Consider the following 19284-nt stretch of genomic DNA (forward strand, 5'->3'; position numbering starts at 1 on the left):
CCAAGGCTGTGACTCTCTCTCACACACACACACACACACACATATCAGACAAACTCAAGCTCTCTCTCTCTCTCTCTCTCTCTCTCTCTCTCTCTCTAATCATTTCAGTTGCCTACCTACAACCTTTTCACCTTTTTGTTGAATCTCAATGATCAAGATAACTATGAAGATAACTTCACTCCACCCGGATCATGGTCAGAAATTTTCTCATGTTGGAAAACGGAGTCTTTTCCAGTGTTTTTCCCTACAATGAATAACATCATGAGCTTCTGCTAGAGAGGCACCGCATACCTAGCTAGGTACGATTGGGGGCAGGGGACCGCCGGCCCCCGTGGTGCCTCCCTCACAGAAGCTCATGATGTTGAGGTAAGTCACAATGTGGAAATTATTGTGAGAATTTGTCCAAAACTTCTTGTGAAATTTATAATACAAATTCTCCCTTTCTGTCATTAACCAAAAAAATAATATACTTTTTTGGTATTCTAGAATAAGCTGATGTTTCCTAGGGTTTCCACGCAAGTCTACTTTCAAACATGTAGGTATGTGTCACTGTGTCATGCTAGCATTCTACAACAAAACAAGGTGAGGCTCCGTTAAACATGATGAGGTCTTCCCTTGATAACAAATTGTGACTGAGATGACATCAAATTTGATTGTGTTTGGTGGCTAGTGCTTAATATTCCCGAATTGAAGGACAAAGACGATAGGAAAGTTCATGAACTTTACAAAAAGAGGGTTTTAGAACTTGGCAAGATGTGTGGGATAGTACTTGAGAAGGAACTTACAGTTAAGTTTGGCCTTTCTACCAATGACGTAGCCGTTCTTCAATTATCACAGTCTATTTTTTCTAGAGGGACATATCTCAAAAATTGGTTATAAAGGATACCTTAACCTGTGCCATCTTTTGTGGTCAGGTGAGCTCCCCCATCCAAAATTCCTCAGCTACAACTGCCCACATCTTTATCTCTTCACATCAATCTCAATCAGAGATGGGGACTTGATAGGGAGAGAAGGCAATTGAAATGGAGATTCGCTAGGCTATGGATCAAACCTCTTACTCCAAGGAAATCCTCCCTTCTTTGACTTATCCTCCATATAAGTGTGTAGACGAGGGGTAAAGCCACAAAAGTTAGGTCTAGATATATAATGGGATATGCAAGCAATGTTTATTTTCTAATCTATTTTTTAGCTCTGGTATTGCTTTGAACTTTTTAGAAATCTCTGACATAGTTTTTTGCTTGCAGGAAGAGATTGATGTGAAGAGATAAAGATGTGAAATCGTAGCTAGATCCGTGAGGGCTACTCGATGTTGACTATGATATTTTTATGCTATTACCATGGTGCAAGCTAGTGGTTACCAACTCTCTCTTGACTACTGGCCGCAAACGCTTTGAGAAATAACACGGATATTGGATTCACCTTAAGCCATTTTTTTGAGTTTTTTGGTTTGGTTTTTTTGCTAGGCATTTTCCTTGAAAAATTGGATCTATTTCAAAGACTATCCATGTACTTTACTGCTACTAATCTCTGCCCCTATCTAGTGCTTTTTCTTTGTAATTTGGAATAGTGTCATGTGGGGTGGGTATTTGTAAGATACTGTGGACTAGCACATAAAACTCTCCACCCAACTAGGCGCAATATAGGCCTTGGTCCGCTAAATATAGGTCCCATGTACGTCATGTATGTCTTGGCCCTTGGGCTGGTCCATCTTACCCTAGGCCTGATATTATTCCCCCCTTAGAGAAGCGTTTTCTCCCTCAAAAACAAAAGTGGTGATATCTTTGTAAGAACACCGATTTTTTCCATAGTGGCATCCCTCACGGATCTAGCTATCATTTCACCGATACACAACTCATTGCAGCCAAGAAAAACATCTTGACTCTCTACATTATTGTCTTTTCGTAACCGTTTGTGTAGCCGGCCTATAAACAACATAGTGTGTAGACTCTATTTATAAGTTATTAATTTACTAAAGTACTTTAAATGAGTTTCCACAACTAAAAAGTGTCTTAAAGAATACCTATTCTCACTTTCCATGAAAGTAACGTGCTGACATAACTCATCAACAAAGGTTAAGTCCTTGACTAATTATTAGTTCTCATTAGTAAACAACCCCTACCATAACTGGTGAGTGAGGTTGAGAACCTGACCGAAACATGAAGGGACTAAACCTAGTCGCAACATGCTTTGCCTCATGGTAAGCAAACTTGAACTAGAGAGACAACCTTTCTAATTGGATTGCTTTGTGCTAACGTACGTGCTTAGCATACCCTTTAGCACAAGATTAACACTTGCAAACTACCTATCTATCTCTAGAATAGTGTTAGTACTGATATTGAGGTGTTTCTCCCTAACCATCTACTGATAGTCCTCCATAAATGATTGATAGACCTCGATCACAATAACACCCAATATTTCTAAGTTTAAATCCATATAATCAATGTAGATTCTTAATAACCAACGTGGTTAACTTTAAAGATTGAATAGACTTTACATAGTTTAGTCAACTAATCTATAAGCCCTAAACCAAGCCATGACCTCTGATGGTGATTGGTAGATCCAAAATTAATCTCATAGAGGTACTGCACATATAGTGTGGAATTCTTCACAAGCTATCAATTTCATGAATTTGCATAGTGCTCCAAATCTGACTTTGCTAAACAATAGGGCCCATAACACGTAGTGTGCATACATTTAGCAAAAATTGATATGAACCTGCTTTTTCCTAACTATAATTGCCAATGCTTATAGAGAATTTATGCTCACAGTATACAGGGAAAGAACAAAATCCTTTTGACTACAATCATGTGAAGTCGTGCTAGCATAGTTGGACCATAATAGCATGTGAAAATCAATCACATTTAGGTGCCAACAATAAAGCATATTTGTGAGCAGAACAAAGCTTTGCTACATGAGTAAACATTCATCCCTTAAAGTTGTTTAACAATGCTTGTAACCTTAACAAGTCTTACTAGGTATTTAATATTTTTTTACCACTGAAATTGTTCCTGATATGTTATGCTCAAAATGATCTAATACATGGATGTGACCAGCACTTAGGGACTTTGTTACGACACATAACTAAAGTAACAGGCGCCAGTGTTAGTCCCAGAGACTCATATCCTCCACATGTGAAATATGTCTCACATAAGGATGTCCAAAAAAATATAATCCATCATGTGCAAGATTACTTGTGTGAAGAGGTAACTATAATTACTCGATAACATGAGTAAGAGAGACTTTCATAAACCTTACTTCACACTCATTAAACCAAACTTTATGAGTTCTTAGACCATGTTGCAACCTTGTGACTAACAACATGTGCAAAATAAAACCCTACCATGTAGGTTTATAACTATAGGGTGTAAAAATGTATCTGCTACACTACTATCCCAAAATTATGTGCTCCTACATGACCTTTTCATGTGTCTGAAAAGAAAAATGGATGAAAGCATCATAGCATATACATCCTACTTGAAAAAATCAATCAAATCATGTTCAAAAATGAAACTAAACCAAATCATATGCTTACTTGAAGGTGAAAAATAGCTTCCACTTACGCAGAGTCACGTGCACTTTTCAAACCGGAAAGGTACATTACCAAAAATCCAACTTCAAAAGGACCAGTATTTCTTTAACCTGCTAGATACTAAATGAGAGATTAATGAAAATTAAGAAATATTGAACTAGCAACTGTGTTGCCTTCACAATCCAAAAACCCAGGCTTGGTTAGACTTTGCAAATTCAAACCTCTTGGGTAGACTCCACTATTCCTAGGCAGATTGAGGATTTCTTTCCTTCAAAGTACAATTGTGAAGAGGCCAATCCCAGATGGAGTGATTTTGCATTAGCTAGGTCATACCCCGGGGCGGTCACTTTTTAGAATGTGTATGATATCACGTGAGTTAACCGGAGAGGATTATTAAAAGACCAAAATGTATAAAAATGTCTACATACAGAGGGGGGTGGGGGTTTTTTAAATAGGCTCACAGTGTAAAAATAGTATGTATATTGGGGTATTATTAATTACCTCTTGAACGCACGTGATATAGGGGTCTTTTGATAAGTGACTGCCTCGGGGGTCATACCCCTAAAAACACCACTCCTATAGACAAAAACAATGTTATAAATTAGGTAGCAGATCCTCTCAAGTTGGAATCATATTCACACTAGATCTTAAAACGATCTTATCTCCCATGAAAAGAGGAGAAAGATGCTCAATACCAAAAAGAAGCTAGTCATCTTACACTTTCTTTGGCCATTTTAAACAAGAATTTACTTGTCATGAGGCTCCCTTAATCGATTCATGTCATCCAATGAACTAGTGGATTGATAGGGAAGCCATGCATACTTGATATCTATAGGAACAATCAGTGTGATATAACTTAAACAATAGATCCTCTTGAGTTGGAATCTTATTCACAACTAGATCTTGAAATAAGCATATCTCCCCATGAAAAGAAGAGAAACATGCCCAACACCCAAAAGAAAGTAGTCAAACTAGATTTTTATTTTTATTTTTATTTTTTTGGTGTTTGAAATAAGAAACTACTTGCTTGGAGGCTTTCTTATTTGATTCATGTCATTGTAAGATTGGACACTCATGCACGCTAATCTCCACGCATCCATGCCATATATAGGTCCTTGGGTGCTAAATATAGCCCCATGAACCCATTGTGCATCCTTGCCCTTGGCCTACTACCTAGTCCTACCTTAGGCTTGACATTACTCCCCTTTCGGAGAATAATTTATGTCGTAAAAAACAAAAGTGGTGATATCTTCATGAGAACACTAATGTTTTTCACGACATCCCTCACATATGTAGTTGTCCATTCAACCGATACATGGTCTAATAGGAGGTTCAATACAACCAAAGAAAACATCTTGATTGTCCACATTGTTGTCCCTTACAATCGTTTGTGTAATCGGCCAACATAGCATGTAGACTCTATTTATAACTCACTAGAGTACTTTAAATGAGTTTCAATAGCTAAGAGGTGCCTAAAAGAATACCTCTTTTCATGAAAATGATAGGCTGACATAACTCATTAGCAAAGAGTAATTCCTTGACTTGTTAACATTTCTCATTAGTATACAACCCCACCATATCTGGTGACCGATGTTGAGAATCTAACCTAAACATGATAGGACTAAACCTAGTCATAACATGCTTTTCCTCATGATAAGCAAACTCCAACTAGAGAGATAACATTTCATTTGGATTGCTAGCATGTCCTTTGGTGCAGATTAACAATTGTAATCTACCTATCACTTTCATGAATTTGCATGCCACTCCAAACCTGTCTTTGCTAAACGCTAAGGCCCATAACATCTAGTATGCATGCACTTAGCAAAAACAAATATGAACTTGCAGTTCATGACTAGGACTACTAACTCTCATGGCAAATGTGCTTCTCATGGCACACATAAAATGGGAGGGTAAATAGATCTACCAGGAACTAGATGCTTCCTACTGCAATCATTTGCAAACCTTGCAGAAATGTTTAAACTATAATAGAATGTGAAACAAAAATCACATCGAGGCACAAACAATGAAACATTTTCATTAACAATACATAGCCTTGCTATATGCATAAACAACCATCCGCTAATTTTGTTTAGTAGCACTTGTAACCTTAACAAGTCTTTTTGCGTACTCGACAATTTTTGGCTACTAAAATTGTTCCTGATACTATGTGCTCAAATTGGTATGTAAAATAGATTCAACTAGAACCTAGGGACTCTATCGCAAAACACATAATTAAGCAAGGAGGTGTCAATCTTAGTCCCAAAGACTCATATTCTCCACATGTGGAATATGTCTCATATAAGGACATCAAGAAAAATGATATCTAGCAAGTACGAGATGTACTTATGTGTGGAGGTAATTGCAAACAGTTAGTGACATGTGTGAGAGGGAACCTCATAAACCTTGCTCCAAACTGGCTAGATCGAACTCCATGAGTTCCTAGACCATGTTTCAAAAGAATCCCTACCATGTAGGTCCATAATTACAGGGTGCGAAAATGCATCTGATACACTATCGTCCCAAAATTCTGTTCTCCTACATGCCTTGTCATGTGTCTGAAGAGTGAAATGGATAAATAGTTGTAGCATATGCATCTCACTTGCAAAAAATCGATCAAAGCATATTAAAAATGAAACTAAACCATATCATATGCTCACTTGGAGGTGGAAAAGATCTTACACTACACATGATGGTGATGTACTCGAGGATCTCACTATGTATCACAGGATTGTGGGCAGTCTTATTTACTTGACTATCACGTGGCCAAATTTGAGCTATACAGTGGGACTTCAGAGTTGGTTTATGCAGATTCCACAGAAGCCACACTTGGCTGCAGTGCACCGTACATTATGCTATGTGAGGGCTACATTGGACCATGCACTATTTTATGCTGCAGATGTTCCAGTGGAGTTGCATGGTTTACACAGATGCAGATTGGGCTGGTAGCACCACTGTTCGATGGTCTACTAGCGGGTTTATGTTTACACTTGGGAGTGCAGCCATCACCTTGGAGCAGCAAGAAGCAGCCCACAGTTGCCTTGTCTAGTACAGAGGCTGAGTATAGAGGTGCTGCAGTTGCAGCATGTGAGGTAGCTTGGTTACGCAAGCTACTTATGGATTTGAGGCTGCAGGTGGACAGAGAGGTTGTCATTTACTGTGACAACCTTAGCAGTATTCAGTTGGCCACGAACCCAGTATTTCATGCGCAGACCAAGCACATAGAGGTCCATTACCATTTTGTTCGAGATGAGGTTCTGGCGGGCGACATCGACTTGGTTTACGTCAGTACAGAGGAGCATGTAGCAGATATCTTCACCAAGGCCCTGGGATCTAAGAAGCTCCATCTTTTTGGACTATTCTTGGAGTCCTTCAGTTGGCGTCGAGCTCAAGGGGGAGTGTTGAGATATCGAGCTCTTCATGAGCTGGCACTCTTGGTAGGCCTTGGTGACCCTTCGCCACATTTACATCACCGACATGGTTGGTGACCGACATGGCATATCCTCGGCACGGATTCTACAGTTGGCATATCTATCTAGCCAGCATAGCTACTTAGCGGGTTCACATTATGGACCGCATCTCTCTTTTGGTTGTACTACTTATGTAGTCATTTTTTCATCATGTAAATACACACTCATTTTGTGAAGTAGATAAAAGAAGAAAGTTCAGCCCTCTATCGTGTGTATCTTCTTCTTTGTGTGTGTCTGTGTGTAGCTTGGGAGAAGGTCTCTCTCTTCTCTCCTCTTTATTTTCAGTGATAAGTAACCTTACATCCAGATTTGTTGGCTATTCAGCCACCATTGAGCTTAAAATCAGAGTCACCATGCAGTTCCTGCAAGTTCCTCACAAAGAGAGAAGACTCAGATATGAAAAAGCATTACACACGCTTAAAGACCGCCTCGTCAGTCGTCAACCCAAAGACTACTTCAGCCCATGAAGGTGTGTCAAGAAACGACATAGTTGAGGAGGAGGGGAATGTTAGTAGCAAACTAACTCGGATAACATTTTTCAAAGATTTTCTTGTAAAAACACTTATTATTTTGATGAATCGAGAAAATTTTAGCTCCTACTTTCCAGATAAACAGTGTAATTGATGAGCTAGGGCTACAAGCTTCCAGATTGTATCAACTTGTCTTTAGTTAGAGCTCCCAGATTATTAGTTTTGACCACAAAAACCTTGGCTAAGGTATAAAAGCCAATTTTTGTAAGTTTTTGATAAGTTCCGGATAATAGAAACACAGCGTGAGCTAACGGCGCTCACTTCTCTCCTTCTTGCACTTCCTACTCCCTTCCCGGTTGTAACCGCAAGTAAGAGCTCTATGCATTGATGTAAGCATTTCATGGTAATCCGTAGCTTTTGGCATCGCCGACCTGTGGCTTAATTTCATCATAAGTAGGAATTTAAGCTTCAAAATTGTAAACTAAGTATAGGTGGGGAATTGGGGCATCATTGCTAAGCATTTAGATGATGCATTCTGCGTCAAAAGCGACTAGGTCAAAAACTTACTACTGTTAATAATTGCAATTTTTGCACTTGATTTAAAGTGAGATTTGAGACCATAAGCATGTGTGCTTAGGTCTTATAAACATTTCCTAGAAGTTTTGTAACATTTGGACGTCGTTTGATGATGTAATGGATGTGATTTTTTTGCCCATTAGCAATTAGCTTTTGGTGATTTCTGTCATTTGAGTGTAGCTTGAGTTAGATGCGAGTTGTTTGTTGTTTTCCAAGAAATTGACAACCTCTTGTAGCCTCTATGCACTAGTCAAGTCAGCTTCATCCCATGGATTTACAATTATATTCGTGGTTCTTGCTATGTCTGCAATAAGATAGGAGTGAGGTTAGAAACCCATCCCACAGAACGTGCCAGAATTCAACCTTGTTGAGGATAGTAGAGATAGTGATGATTCTTATGACATCCCTTACCAGGAACTCGGGTCATCACTATCACTACCAGCTTTCGTAACAACCATAGAAGGCCAAAAGCAAAGAACAACAAGTTAGAGCCAAAAAGTTTGACAAATCTAGATACCAAAGAGTCAGCTCGATCAAAAGCAGGTATGAGTAAAGAATATGGAGATCTCTGATGCAAAATCACAAGATCTAACACCAAAAGGAAAATAATCAAAGTATGCAAGAACGGCTAAGAAAATCACAAAGGCGCAAGCTTTTTCAACTCAGATTTGGGCTCCAAAGAAGTTGACTCGAGCGCAAAGGAGTTTATTTGGATTCCAAAATGTTTCAAGTATCAACTTCCAAAGTCTGAATCCCGTCCCCAACCAAGCATACACAGGTTGAATCAAAGACCGCTGCTGACTCACACAAAGATAAGATGGATCCAAATAAGTCTATCTAAACACAAACGAAGCACGAACAAGTATGGGTTCCCAAATAAGCATCATCAACAAAACTACCAGTAATCACAAAGAAATGGGTCCCAAAGGAAACCAATAAAACTACTTTCACTGCATCGCCACTTGAATTCCTTCAATTCCACATATGGTTATAGTACAATTAGAAGAGAGAAAATTGCTCACTTCACCACTGCATGCTGTAGAAGGCTTATAGATCATGAGATAAAGTGAATGCACAGGAAAATCTCAAAAGCAAAATATCTAGAGGCAACCAAAGAGGAAGTCCAAATCTCAAACACGTAAGATAAAACCTTTGAGACAAAGTGGATTTTACAACGTGTATGGGTTCCAAAGAACGTGATCCAAGCACATAAAAGTCAAGAATACATTTGGATACCTAAGGTTAAGCCAGAACCCACTGCTGAGGAACAATGCCAAAGATGACAACCAACAAAAAGGCTAAAATGGATCCCAAAGAAGCATCAAGCAGATAAGTAAGCATTCAAAAAATCTCTAAAACCTTCAATCAAGCAAACGGCATAGGATCTTCAAAAACCATCACATTGCTTAGAATAGGAAGCCTTGCCAGCAAATGTCAACAATAAGCAAATTGCTTATACACACATCTTGCACATCATAATTTTTCTCCATGCATTGACTATGTATGCATAATAGGGCTACATTTACAAGGCCTGCATTGGCATAATTTTTATTTGCCGAAGCACAACACATACCCTTGATGATACCCTGTTGCCTAGGAGGACTCCAAATAGGAGGGGGGAGGCATTCTAAATGCGACCCTAATATTATGAATATTAGAAGGCGTGAGTTGCATTGAAAATTTGCGTTTGATTGTGATAATTTTTTGACAAAATTTAGAGTATATTCCCTCATAATAGCATTATAGGAGGAGTACAGGGACAAAAGCTATATATGAGTCCCTAGGGACATGTGTACAATGTACATAGTGTTTAGAATTCTATTCAAATGATTTTGCTTTTGCTGAGTTGATTTTTGGTTTTATTTAGTTTGTTTTTGAGTCTTTCTTGAGAAAAACACGAAAAAAATCCTTAATCTAGATGAAGAAGATACTTAAGAGATGCCTGAGAAGTACAAAGAGAAGAAGGTACAAGAAAATGATGAAACTTCACAAGGTATGTCTATAAAGCCATATGCACAAGGCTATAATGTCAAAGTTAAGAAAAGATTGCTGATCAGTCTTCAACAACAATATGAAGCCGAAAAATGATTGAGAATGGTTATAAAACTCTGAAATGGCCTACAAGGACAAAGAAAGTTGGTATTTGACTAAACAAAAGCACGCATCACGTGTAAAGTTTCCTATTACACATTGCATGCGACTACAATTCCGTATACATGAAGTAGATCTTTATACTGTAAATCTTCTATCTTGTATGTGACTTAATGAGGCCTAACAAACAAAAGGGACTAACAATACTGACAAAGAAAAGGAGGCAAAAATGATAGTTTAGTCATCTATCGTGATAGATGTCTGCAAAAGCAACCAAGGGGCCAAGCCCAATTCTGGTCATCGGTATGGATTCTACATGTTAGAGACTCCTCAGGGTATAATTACTTTCAAGTTTGGCAGCCAGAAGGTGCTAGAGATGCCCATGAGTCTTTTTTGAAACTGAAATCCAAAAAGTTAGCTTAGAAGGCCAAATACAAGTCCAAATTAAGCCAAACTTTGTCAGTAGGCTATGAATAGAGAATACAAGCTAAGGGTGAAGAAATTTTTAAAAAAGGATAGAAGTCTAACCCCTAGCCAAATATGCAATTTTTTCAAATCTAAAGCCATGATAGCCATCTACATACCCTCTACATCATATATATGATTTTTGGGGACAAATGGACATTGATAGCTCATAGGTGGTCATCTATATTGAATGATGTCAGATAAGGCCCTTTTGAAGCAAGTTACTAACTTGGGGAATCAATTGGGATTTGCCAGGCTTTGAATAAGTCATGTATCAAGTAGAAGCAGTATAATGATTTACATAGCACACAAAAGCTAATAGTGGCAAATGTGACTTTGATCACCTTGATGCAAGAACAAAGGATTCCCCAATGAAGATGAGAAAATGCAAAAAGGTAGACAATTAAAGACTCAAATCCTTAAGACATTCCTAAAGTTATGGATGTCATAATAATCAATATCTAATTCTCCTAAATGATTTTCTCATATTAAACTGATCATTTAATGTGGGGAAGTGCCAAGGGAGAAAAATCTAGAATATTGGTTAAGCTAGTAGACCGGCCACAGTAGGGATCCAAAGGAGGGAAAATAGGGATCCAAAGGGGGGGCCATCTGCAAAAGAGCCATGTGAAAACAATGGGCCAAAAAGACCCTAAGGTTCAGCCCATTAAGACTTCCAAAATGCTAAGGTTCCAAAATTCAAAGGTTGTGTCCAAAGGTCAACCCTAGGGAAAATTGGATGCTTAGTGTGTGCCCTAAAAGTCTTTTCACATCCCTACATGGGAGGGGGCGAGCCCCAAAGGTAGGGGATGAGAGAGAAAGCCACACACACACACACACACACAGGCTCCCTTTACACAAAGGGAATGAGGGACACATGTCAGCTCCCTAGGCCAGATGCCCACAAGGTGTGCCCAACTCCTATTGGAAGACCCTTGAAGTGAACCAATGAGAATTAAGCTAGAGTAAATGTAGTTTAATTAATTTAAAAACATTTAATAAAAGAAACCAATGAGAAATAAGTCTCCTAGAAGACTATTGGGCAATCTCCCAAAGGGTCCAATGAGCATTCAGAAGCCTCATGGCTTGCCTGATTCCTATTGGCCAGGAGACAAAGGGGTCCAATGAGAGTTTTGTTTAATTATTTAATCACCTAAAGCTCTCACAAAAGGGGAAAGGGGGACACATGTCAGAAGGCTATCACTTATGCTGTTTAATTCCTATTGGTTTGACCTGGGGAGGTCCAATGAGGCAAAAGCCAGACCTAATTAGCAGCTAGGGCTCGCCCAAGAGAGAGAGAGGGCTGATTTTTGCTTGGCATTGACACACACACACTCACACTTGACCATGTGTGAAGGAAGAATACTCTATCTCCTCCCAAGATTTAATGGAGAGCTCATCTCCTACTCCAAGCTTGTGAGATAGAAGCCTACATCAACACTCTCTTGGAATGTGGATGCAAATCCAACCAAGAGCCAAGCTTCAATGCATGCTCATCTTCTCTACCAAGCTAATTACTAAGCTAAGCTATGCTAATATGAGTGATTATGTGAGGAGATGTACATCTTTCTCGTAAGATACTCCTTTTTCCTCTCAATCTACTCTCATACCCTGCTAGCTCTCACCATCTTCGAAGGTGTGTGAGGTCTTGGGTCTGAGAACGGGGATAATTCAAGTTGTGTTTGATTAAGTGTTTTGCTTGGTGTATGAAGCTTCCATCTTCATTGCACTAGCTAGTCTTGAAGGAACACAAAGAATTGTATTGTACAATGTCTCTCTTGATGGGAGAAACCATAATACAAAGCCTTTTGGAGGGGGGACCGGCTCCATGCAAATCCGGTCCTCAACTGTTGTCAATAGCTTAATTTCTCTCTCTTTTGAAAGTATTGTCGATGCTATCTAACTAGGTGTTATGCTTTTTGTTGCTCTCTCCACCCAAGCACTCTTGTAATTCTCATTAGGAATCTATTCTAATGAAATGCCCACTATGTTCATGCTAATTTCCGCTACACATAAGATTTTAGGCCATTAAATGTTACATTGGTATCAGAGCCCAAGGTTTCTCTTTTCTTGCTCAAGAAGGGAGGTCCTCAAGCTAGCTACAAATGGTTGGTATTATTAATTGCCTGTGAGTAAGTAGAATAGGGATTTTTCAGCCTTGCAGTGCGCCTGCCTTTGTGCAGTTAACGGGGCATCACCGTCGAGAGCTATGGTCTTAATAGTGGAGTCCTACGGGGCTTGCCTACGGCTTAACCACTATTGAGCTATTAGAAGCTTGACAGGAGCCGGTGCTGTCTTGGTGTCGAAAGACCCTCTCTTCTATTCCTTGCAATTAATGGTATTCGAGCCGCGGGTACAGTAGCTTGAGTGCTTTTTCTAAAGGGGTAAAGAGGAGTAGCAACTAGGGCTTGAAGTGCCAAAGTACACCTAAAAAAGTTTACACCTAAAAGTTGTTAGAATGGCTGACAATAGTAAAGAGAGTGAAATTAATGTTGATAACTTTGATTTTGCTCATGAGCAAGCTACTAATGATGCTTCAATGCTTGTTAACTATCTTGTTTCTAGGCTTCAACAAGCCATGGGCAATCCATCTCTCCAAAGTGAAGTGCAACGGCAGCTCCGTGCTCACGGGATTCTCCAAGCTCATCACCATGACGAGAGAACACCTAGGAAGCCTCCTTGTGAGACTACCAAAAGAGGTCTCTCTCCGATTCGGGAAGAAGAAGAGAATCCATATGAAGGGCTCAAGAACTTACTTCTTGATGATGCATCTCCTTCCCAAAGGAGAACTCAAGAGCCTCCACCGAAGGAACGAGAAAGAAGCGAGTCTCCCGCCACCTCGGCAGAGATGGCTCCACGAAGACGGCGGGCTAAACGCTCTCCATCACCACCAAAGCGGAGAAGACCATCATATTCTTCTCCTCACCACAATTCAAAGAGGGATGATAAAAAGCAAGAGAAGAAAAAGGCGAGAAAGAGGACACCCTCTTCTCCATCTTCTTCATCCTCTTCCTCTTATGAAAGCTATGGTGAAGACGACAAAGATCAAGACAAGAAAAAGGCGAGAAAGAGGTCACCCTCTTCTCCACCTTCTTCAAATTCTTCATCTTCTGAAGAAAGTGATGGTGCAACTTTTGAACCATCAAAAAGAAGAGGCCATAGGAAATCCTATGCCGCATGGAAGAGGTCGTCCAAGCTGAAGAAATTCAAAGAGGGAGGGAAGAGCATCTCTTTCCTTACCTATGATGGCACCTTCGGTGCTACAGACAATGTTTTGGCCTTTATCCAGCAATTCGATGCGGCGTTTGGAGATGAGGGCTTCACGGAGTCCTCTAAGCTACGCCATGTAGCTATGCACTTTCAAAAGTCCGCCAGACAATGGTGGTCTAGCCTACGAGCCAACGGTGAAGCTCCACGAACATGGAAGGCTTTAAGAGCTTCCATTATGAAGCAGTTTTTGGCCACCGATGCCAAAGACAAAGTACTCACCGAATGGCGAAGCTTAAAGCTCTCTCCCAATGAATCCATCCACAAATATGTAGACAAGTTTTGGGACCTACAACTCAAAGCCACTATCTTCAAAAAGTTGGATTTTGGAGAGCAAAAGCAACAATTTTGTGTGGGCTTAACCGAAGAAATGGCGGAGTATGTCAACTCCCAAAGGTCACGTACCATATCGGCGGTAATACACCATACTATGGTGGCCTCGCGAATCAATTTCCAAACGGGGGGTAAAAGAAATAATAAGCCCCCGGAAAACAAGGGTTCCAATGAGCCTAAGGGGAAGGACAATGTCCAAAAGTCTCCTAAGGGCAATTCCAACAAAGCTAAAGAGAAGGGAGTTTACAAAGGAAAGAATAAACTCTCTCCTGAAGAGCTTGAGCGTTATCGTAAGGATAACCGGTGTTTCAAGTGCGGCGAACAAGGGCATGCGTACCGCGCTTGTCCCCAAAAGAACAACCGCCAAGATCCTCCTAGAGCTTCTTTTGTTGAAATCCAAGAGGAGGAGATTCACCAAACGCACCACAAAGGATCTCCTCTATGCCATGCTTGGGGAAAGGTAAGAGAACAATGCTTTAGAAAAGCTTAAAGAAAAGCTTATCTCTCAACCTGTGCTTACACTACCGGATCTCTCAAAACCATTTGAGGTCCAATGTGATGCTTGTGGTGATTGCCTTGGGGCTGTTCTGCTCCAAGAAGGGCACGCCATAGGCTATGAGAGTCGAAGGCTCGACCCTGTTGAGCAAGCTCTAGGCATATACGAAAAAGAACTCCTTGCAGTTCTACATGCCTTAGACTCATGGAAGCACTATTTATTGGGGACTCCTTTCATTCTGCGAACGGATCACCAAAGTCTTAAGTACTTCATGACGCAGACCAAGCTTTCCGACAAACAAATGAGGTGGGCAAATTTCCTTTCGCAATTTCATTTTCATATTGCTCACATTGCTGGCAAGCATAATCAAGTAGCCGATGCACTCTCAAGACGACCGAGAGTGAATGCGGTTTCCATAGCGACTCACAATGATCTATCTTCAATGATAGATGAGTATGCTATTGATCCCGATTTTAGAGATGTGATTTCAGCCCTTGCATTAGGGAAGAAAGAAGAACCATTTACTTTACAAGATGGTTATCTTCTCTATGGCAATAGACTATGCGTTACTAACTCACTACGTGAGAAAGTAATGTATGAATCTCATGCTCCCCCATATGCGGGGCATAGAGGGATTCAGTCTACCCTAAAGGGAATTGAAACATATTTCTATTGGCCTACCATGAAAGTGAACATACACGAGTATGTTTCCAAATGTGTGGTATGTCAAAAGACAAAATTTGATAGAGGGAAGCAACTTGGATTGCTTCAACCCTTGCCAATCCCTAATTCACCTTGGGAGAGCATATCCATGGATTTTATCTTTGGATTGCCTAAGTCTATCCATGGGAATACGGGAATATGGACGATAGTAGACAGGTTCAGTAAACAAGCTCATTTTATACCTGTCAAAAAGACTATCAAAGCCCATCAAATGGCAACCCTCTTCATTTCACAAATTTTCAAGTACCATGGCTTGCCAATGTCCATAGTGTCGGATAGAGATCCTAGAATGACCAGTAATTTCTGGAAGGGTCTTTTTGAGAATTTAGGAACAAGGCTAAACTTCTCTTCGGCCTATCATCCACAAACTGATGGCCAAAGTGAAATAGCTAACCTAACCATTCTTGACCTACTCAAAGCCTATGTAACGGAAGTAGATCAAAGATCCCAATGGGAGAAGTACTTACCCTTAGTAGAGTATGCTTACAATAACACTGTACATACTTCCACAGGAAAAGCACCTTTCGAGGTAATTGAGGGAAGATCAAAAAGTCCCTTGCTACTTAAGGTACATGGGAAGATCTTCGCTGCAGATGAGTATAGCCGAGACCTACAAGAATCTTTCCAAAAGATTAAGGATGCTATCTCTATCTCACAGCAAAGGCAAAAGGCTGCTGCTGACAAGCACAGAAGAGCCCAAGCCTTTAAAGAAAACAATTGGGTCTTGTTAAAGTTTCCCAAGGCTCGATTAAGGCACACGACGGGCAAGAATCCTACGGGCCACCAAAAGTACTATGCTAAACTAGCAAAAAGGTATTATGGTCCCTTCCAGATTCTTAGGCCAATCAATGAGATGGCCTATCAACTTAAGTTGCCCAATCATTGGCTCATACACAATGCTTTTCATGTGAGCCTATTAAAGCCTTACAAAGGAGAGCCACCTCAAGAACCAACTATTGAAGACCCACCGGAGATCGAAGACCACGAGGAGGTGCTGCAGCCCGAGTCCATTCTCCGACATGAAGACAAGGTATTAAGAGGCGGTAAGACTATCCGACGATATCTTATTAAGTTTAAGAATTATCCTTTTGAAGATGCTAGATGGATGCAAGGCATACAATTATAGGATAACCTAAACCTTGTCAATGCTTACAATGCTTCCCAAGAGTAAGCAAATGTACAAAATGTTAAAAATGAACAAAATTTTTGTCTTATAAGACTCTCTTTTTCTTTATTTGTGCACAAAAATGAAGTAGTATGCATGCTTAGATCAAGTTTGCGGAGACGACGTCTCCCAAACACCAAGTAGAACTTGTCACTCTACTATGGAAGACTGATAGGACTAATGTGCAGACATGCTTGCGGCAGCCTCAGGCTCTCAAGCGCAAATGGACTAGTCATCCATTATGGAATGATGTCGTAGGGTAACATAGGGATCCTCTACCCGCTAAGAAAAGGACTCATGCATATGCTTTATCTTCTCTACACCATAGTCGAGGATGACTATGATTTCAAGAGAGAGGTAATGTCATAATAATCAATATCTAATTCTCCTAAATGATTTTCTCATATTAAACTGATCATTTAATGTGGGGAAGTGCCAAGGGAGAAAAAGCTAGAATATTGGTTAAGCTAGCAGACCGGCCACAGTAGGGATCCAAAGGAGGGAAAATAGGGATCCAAAGGGGGGGCCATCTGCAAAAGAGCCATGTGAAAACAATGGGCCAAAAAGACCCTAAGGTTCAGCCCATTAAGACTTCCAAAATGCTAAGGTTCCAAAATTCAAAGGTTGTGTCCAAAGGTCAACCCTAGGGAAAATTGGATGCTTAGTGTGTGCCCTAAAAGTCTTTTCACATCCCTACATGGGAGGGGGCGAGCCCCAAAGGTAGGGGATGAGAGAGAAAGCCACACACACACACACAGGCTCCCTTTACACAAAGGGAATGAGGGACACATGTCAGCTCCCTAGGCCAGATGCCCACAAGGTGTGCCCAACTCCTATTGGAAGACCCTTGAAGTGGACCAATGAGAATTAAGCTAGAGTAAATGTAGTTTAATTAATTTAAAAACATTTAATAAAAGAAACCAATGAGAAATAAGTCTCCTAGAAGACTATTGGGCAATCTCCCAAAGGGTCCAATGAGCATTCAGAAGCCTCATGGCTTGCCTGATTCCTATTGGCCAGGAGACAAAGGGGTCCAATGAGAGTTTTGTTTAATTATTTAATTACCTAAAGCTCTCACAAAAGGGGAAAGGGGGACACATGTCAGAAGGCTATCACTTATGCTGTTTAATTCCTATTGGTTTGACCTGGGGAGGTCCAATGAGGCAAAAGCCAGACCTAATTAGCAGCTAGGGATCGCCCAAGAGAGAGAGAGGGCTGATTTTTGCTTGGCATTGACACACACACACTCACACTTGACCATGTGTGAAGGAAGAATACTCTATCTCCTCCCAAGCTTTAATGGAGAGCTCATCTCCTACTCCAAGCTTGTGAGATAGAAGCCTACATCAACACTCTCTTGGCATGTGGATGCAAATCCAACCAAGAGCCAAGCTTCAATGCATGCTCATCTTCTCTACCAAGCTAATTACTAAGCTAAGCTATGCTAATATGAGTGATTATGTGAGGAGATGTACATCTTTCTCGTAAGATACGCCTTTTTCCTCTCAATCTACTCTCATACCCTGCTAGCTCTCACCATCTTCGAAGGTGTGTGAGGTCTTGGGTCTGAGAACGGGGATAATTCAAGTTGTGTTTGATTAAGTGTTTTGCTTGGTGTATGAAGCTTCCATCTTCATTGCACTAGCTAGTCTTGAAGGAACACAAAGAATTGTATTGTACAATGTCTCTCTTGATGGGAGAAACCATAATACAAAGCCTTTTGGAGGGGGGACCGGCTCCATGCAAATCCGGTCCTCAACTGTTGTCAATAGCTTAATTTCTCTCTCTTTTGAAAGTATTGTCGATGCTATCTAACTAGGTGTTATGCTTTTTGTTGCTCTCTCCACCCAAGCACTCTTGTAATTCTCATTAGGAATCTATTCTAATGAAATGCCCACTATGTTCATGCTAATTTCCGCTACACATAAGATTTTAGGCCATTAAATGTTACATTATGGGTAAGTGTTAAGAGACAGATTGAACGGGCATCCACCTGACCGGACACGTAGCCGGACACCACATTTCTAGTCAATTATTTTGCCAAGCTAGTGTAGTGATACTCTGGGTAAATCTTGATTCCAAAGTATCAGGTCCATTCTCTGAGTTGTAATGATGTCATGATAATTGTAAAGGTCCAAGTGATCCAGCCACTGGCCATTTAGAAATCCCTAGGTATAAAGGTCAATAACCTTAATGCGAAAGGAGGCTTATCTTTGGAGAAGAGAGAGCTCTGAAGAAGTATGCTCAAGCTACGAAATGCTACTCCTACTTGTAATCATAGCAACTTATGAATGTGTAATTAAATTTCAATTTTGAAACTTGCATTGTGTTCCTCTCTCTTTGCTCTTCTTTCAGTTTTGTTGAGCTTTGCAAATACACGTTAGTGAGCCTAATCTTCAGATTTGAGTGCTTAAATCACTGTTTCTAGTGGTTTTGACCATAGGAGAGTGTTCCTAGACCACAGGGCGACCTTTCTGGATAGTTCTGTTGCAGTTTTTAGGACCTTTTTCATTATGCATTGTGATTTTGTTACCTTGTCAGATTGCGACCACGAATTGCGACCAGACATGGTAGGATAGTGCCCCTAGGTGTCCTAGACCTCCTCCTAAAGTTTCATTGCATTTCGAGTCCATTCAAGTGCCGAGATGGCATGATGACCTAGAGCTGTGAGAAAGGACATAGGCAGATTTCCCTAATCATTG

This window comes from Adiantum capillus-veneris, chromosome 16, assembly GCF_014529385.1.
Source record: "Adiantum capillus-veneris isolate H3 chromosome 16, ASM1452938v2, whole genome shotgun sequence".
Lineage (NCBI taxonomy): Eukaryota > Viridiplantae > Streptophyta > Polypodiopsida > Polypodiales > Pteridaceae > Adiantum > Adiantum capillus-veneris.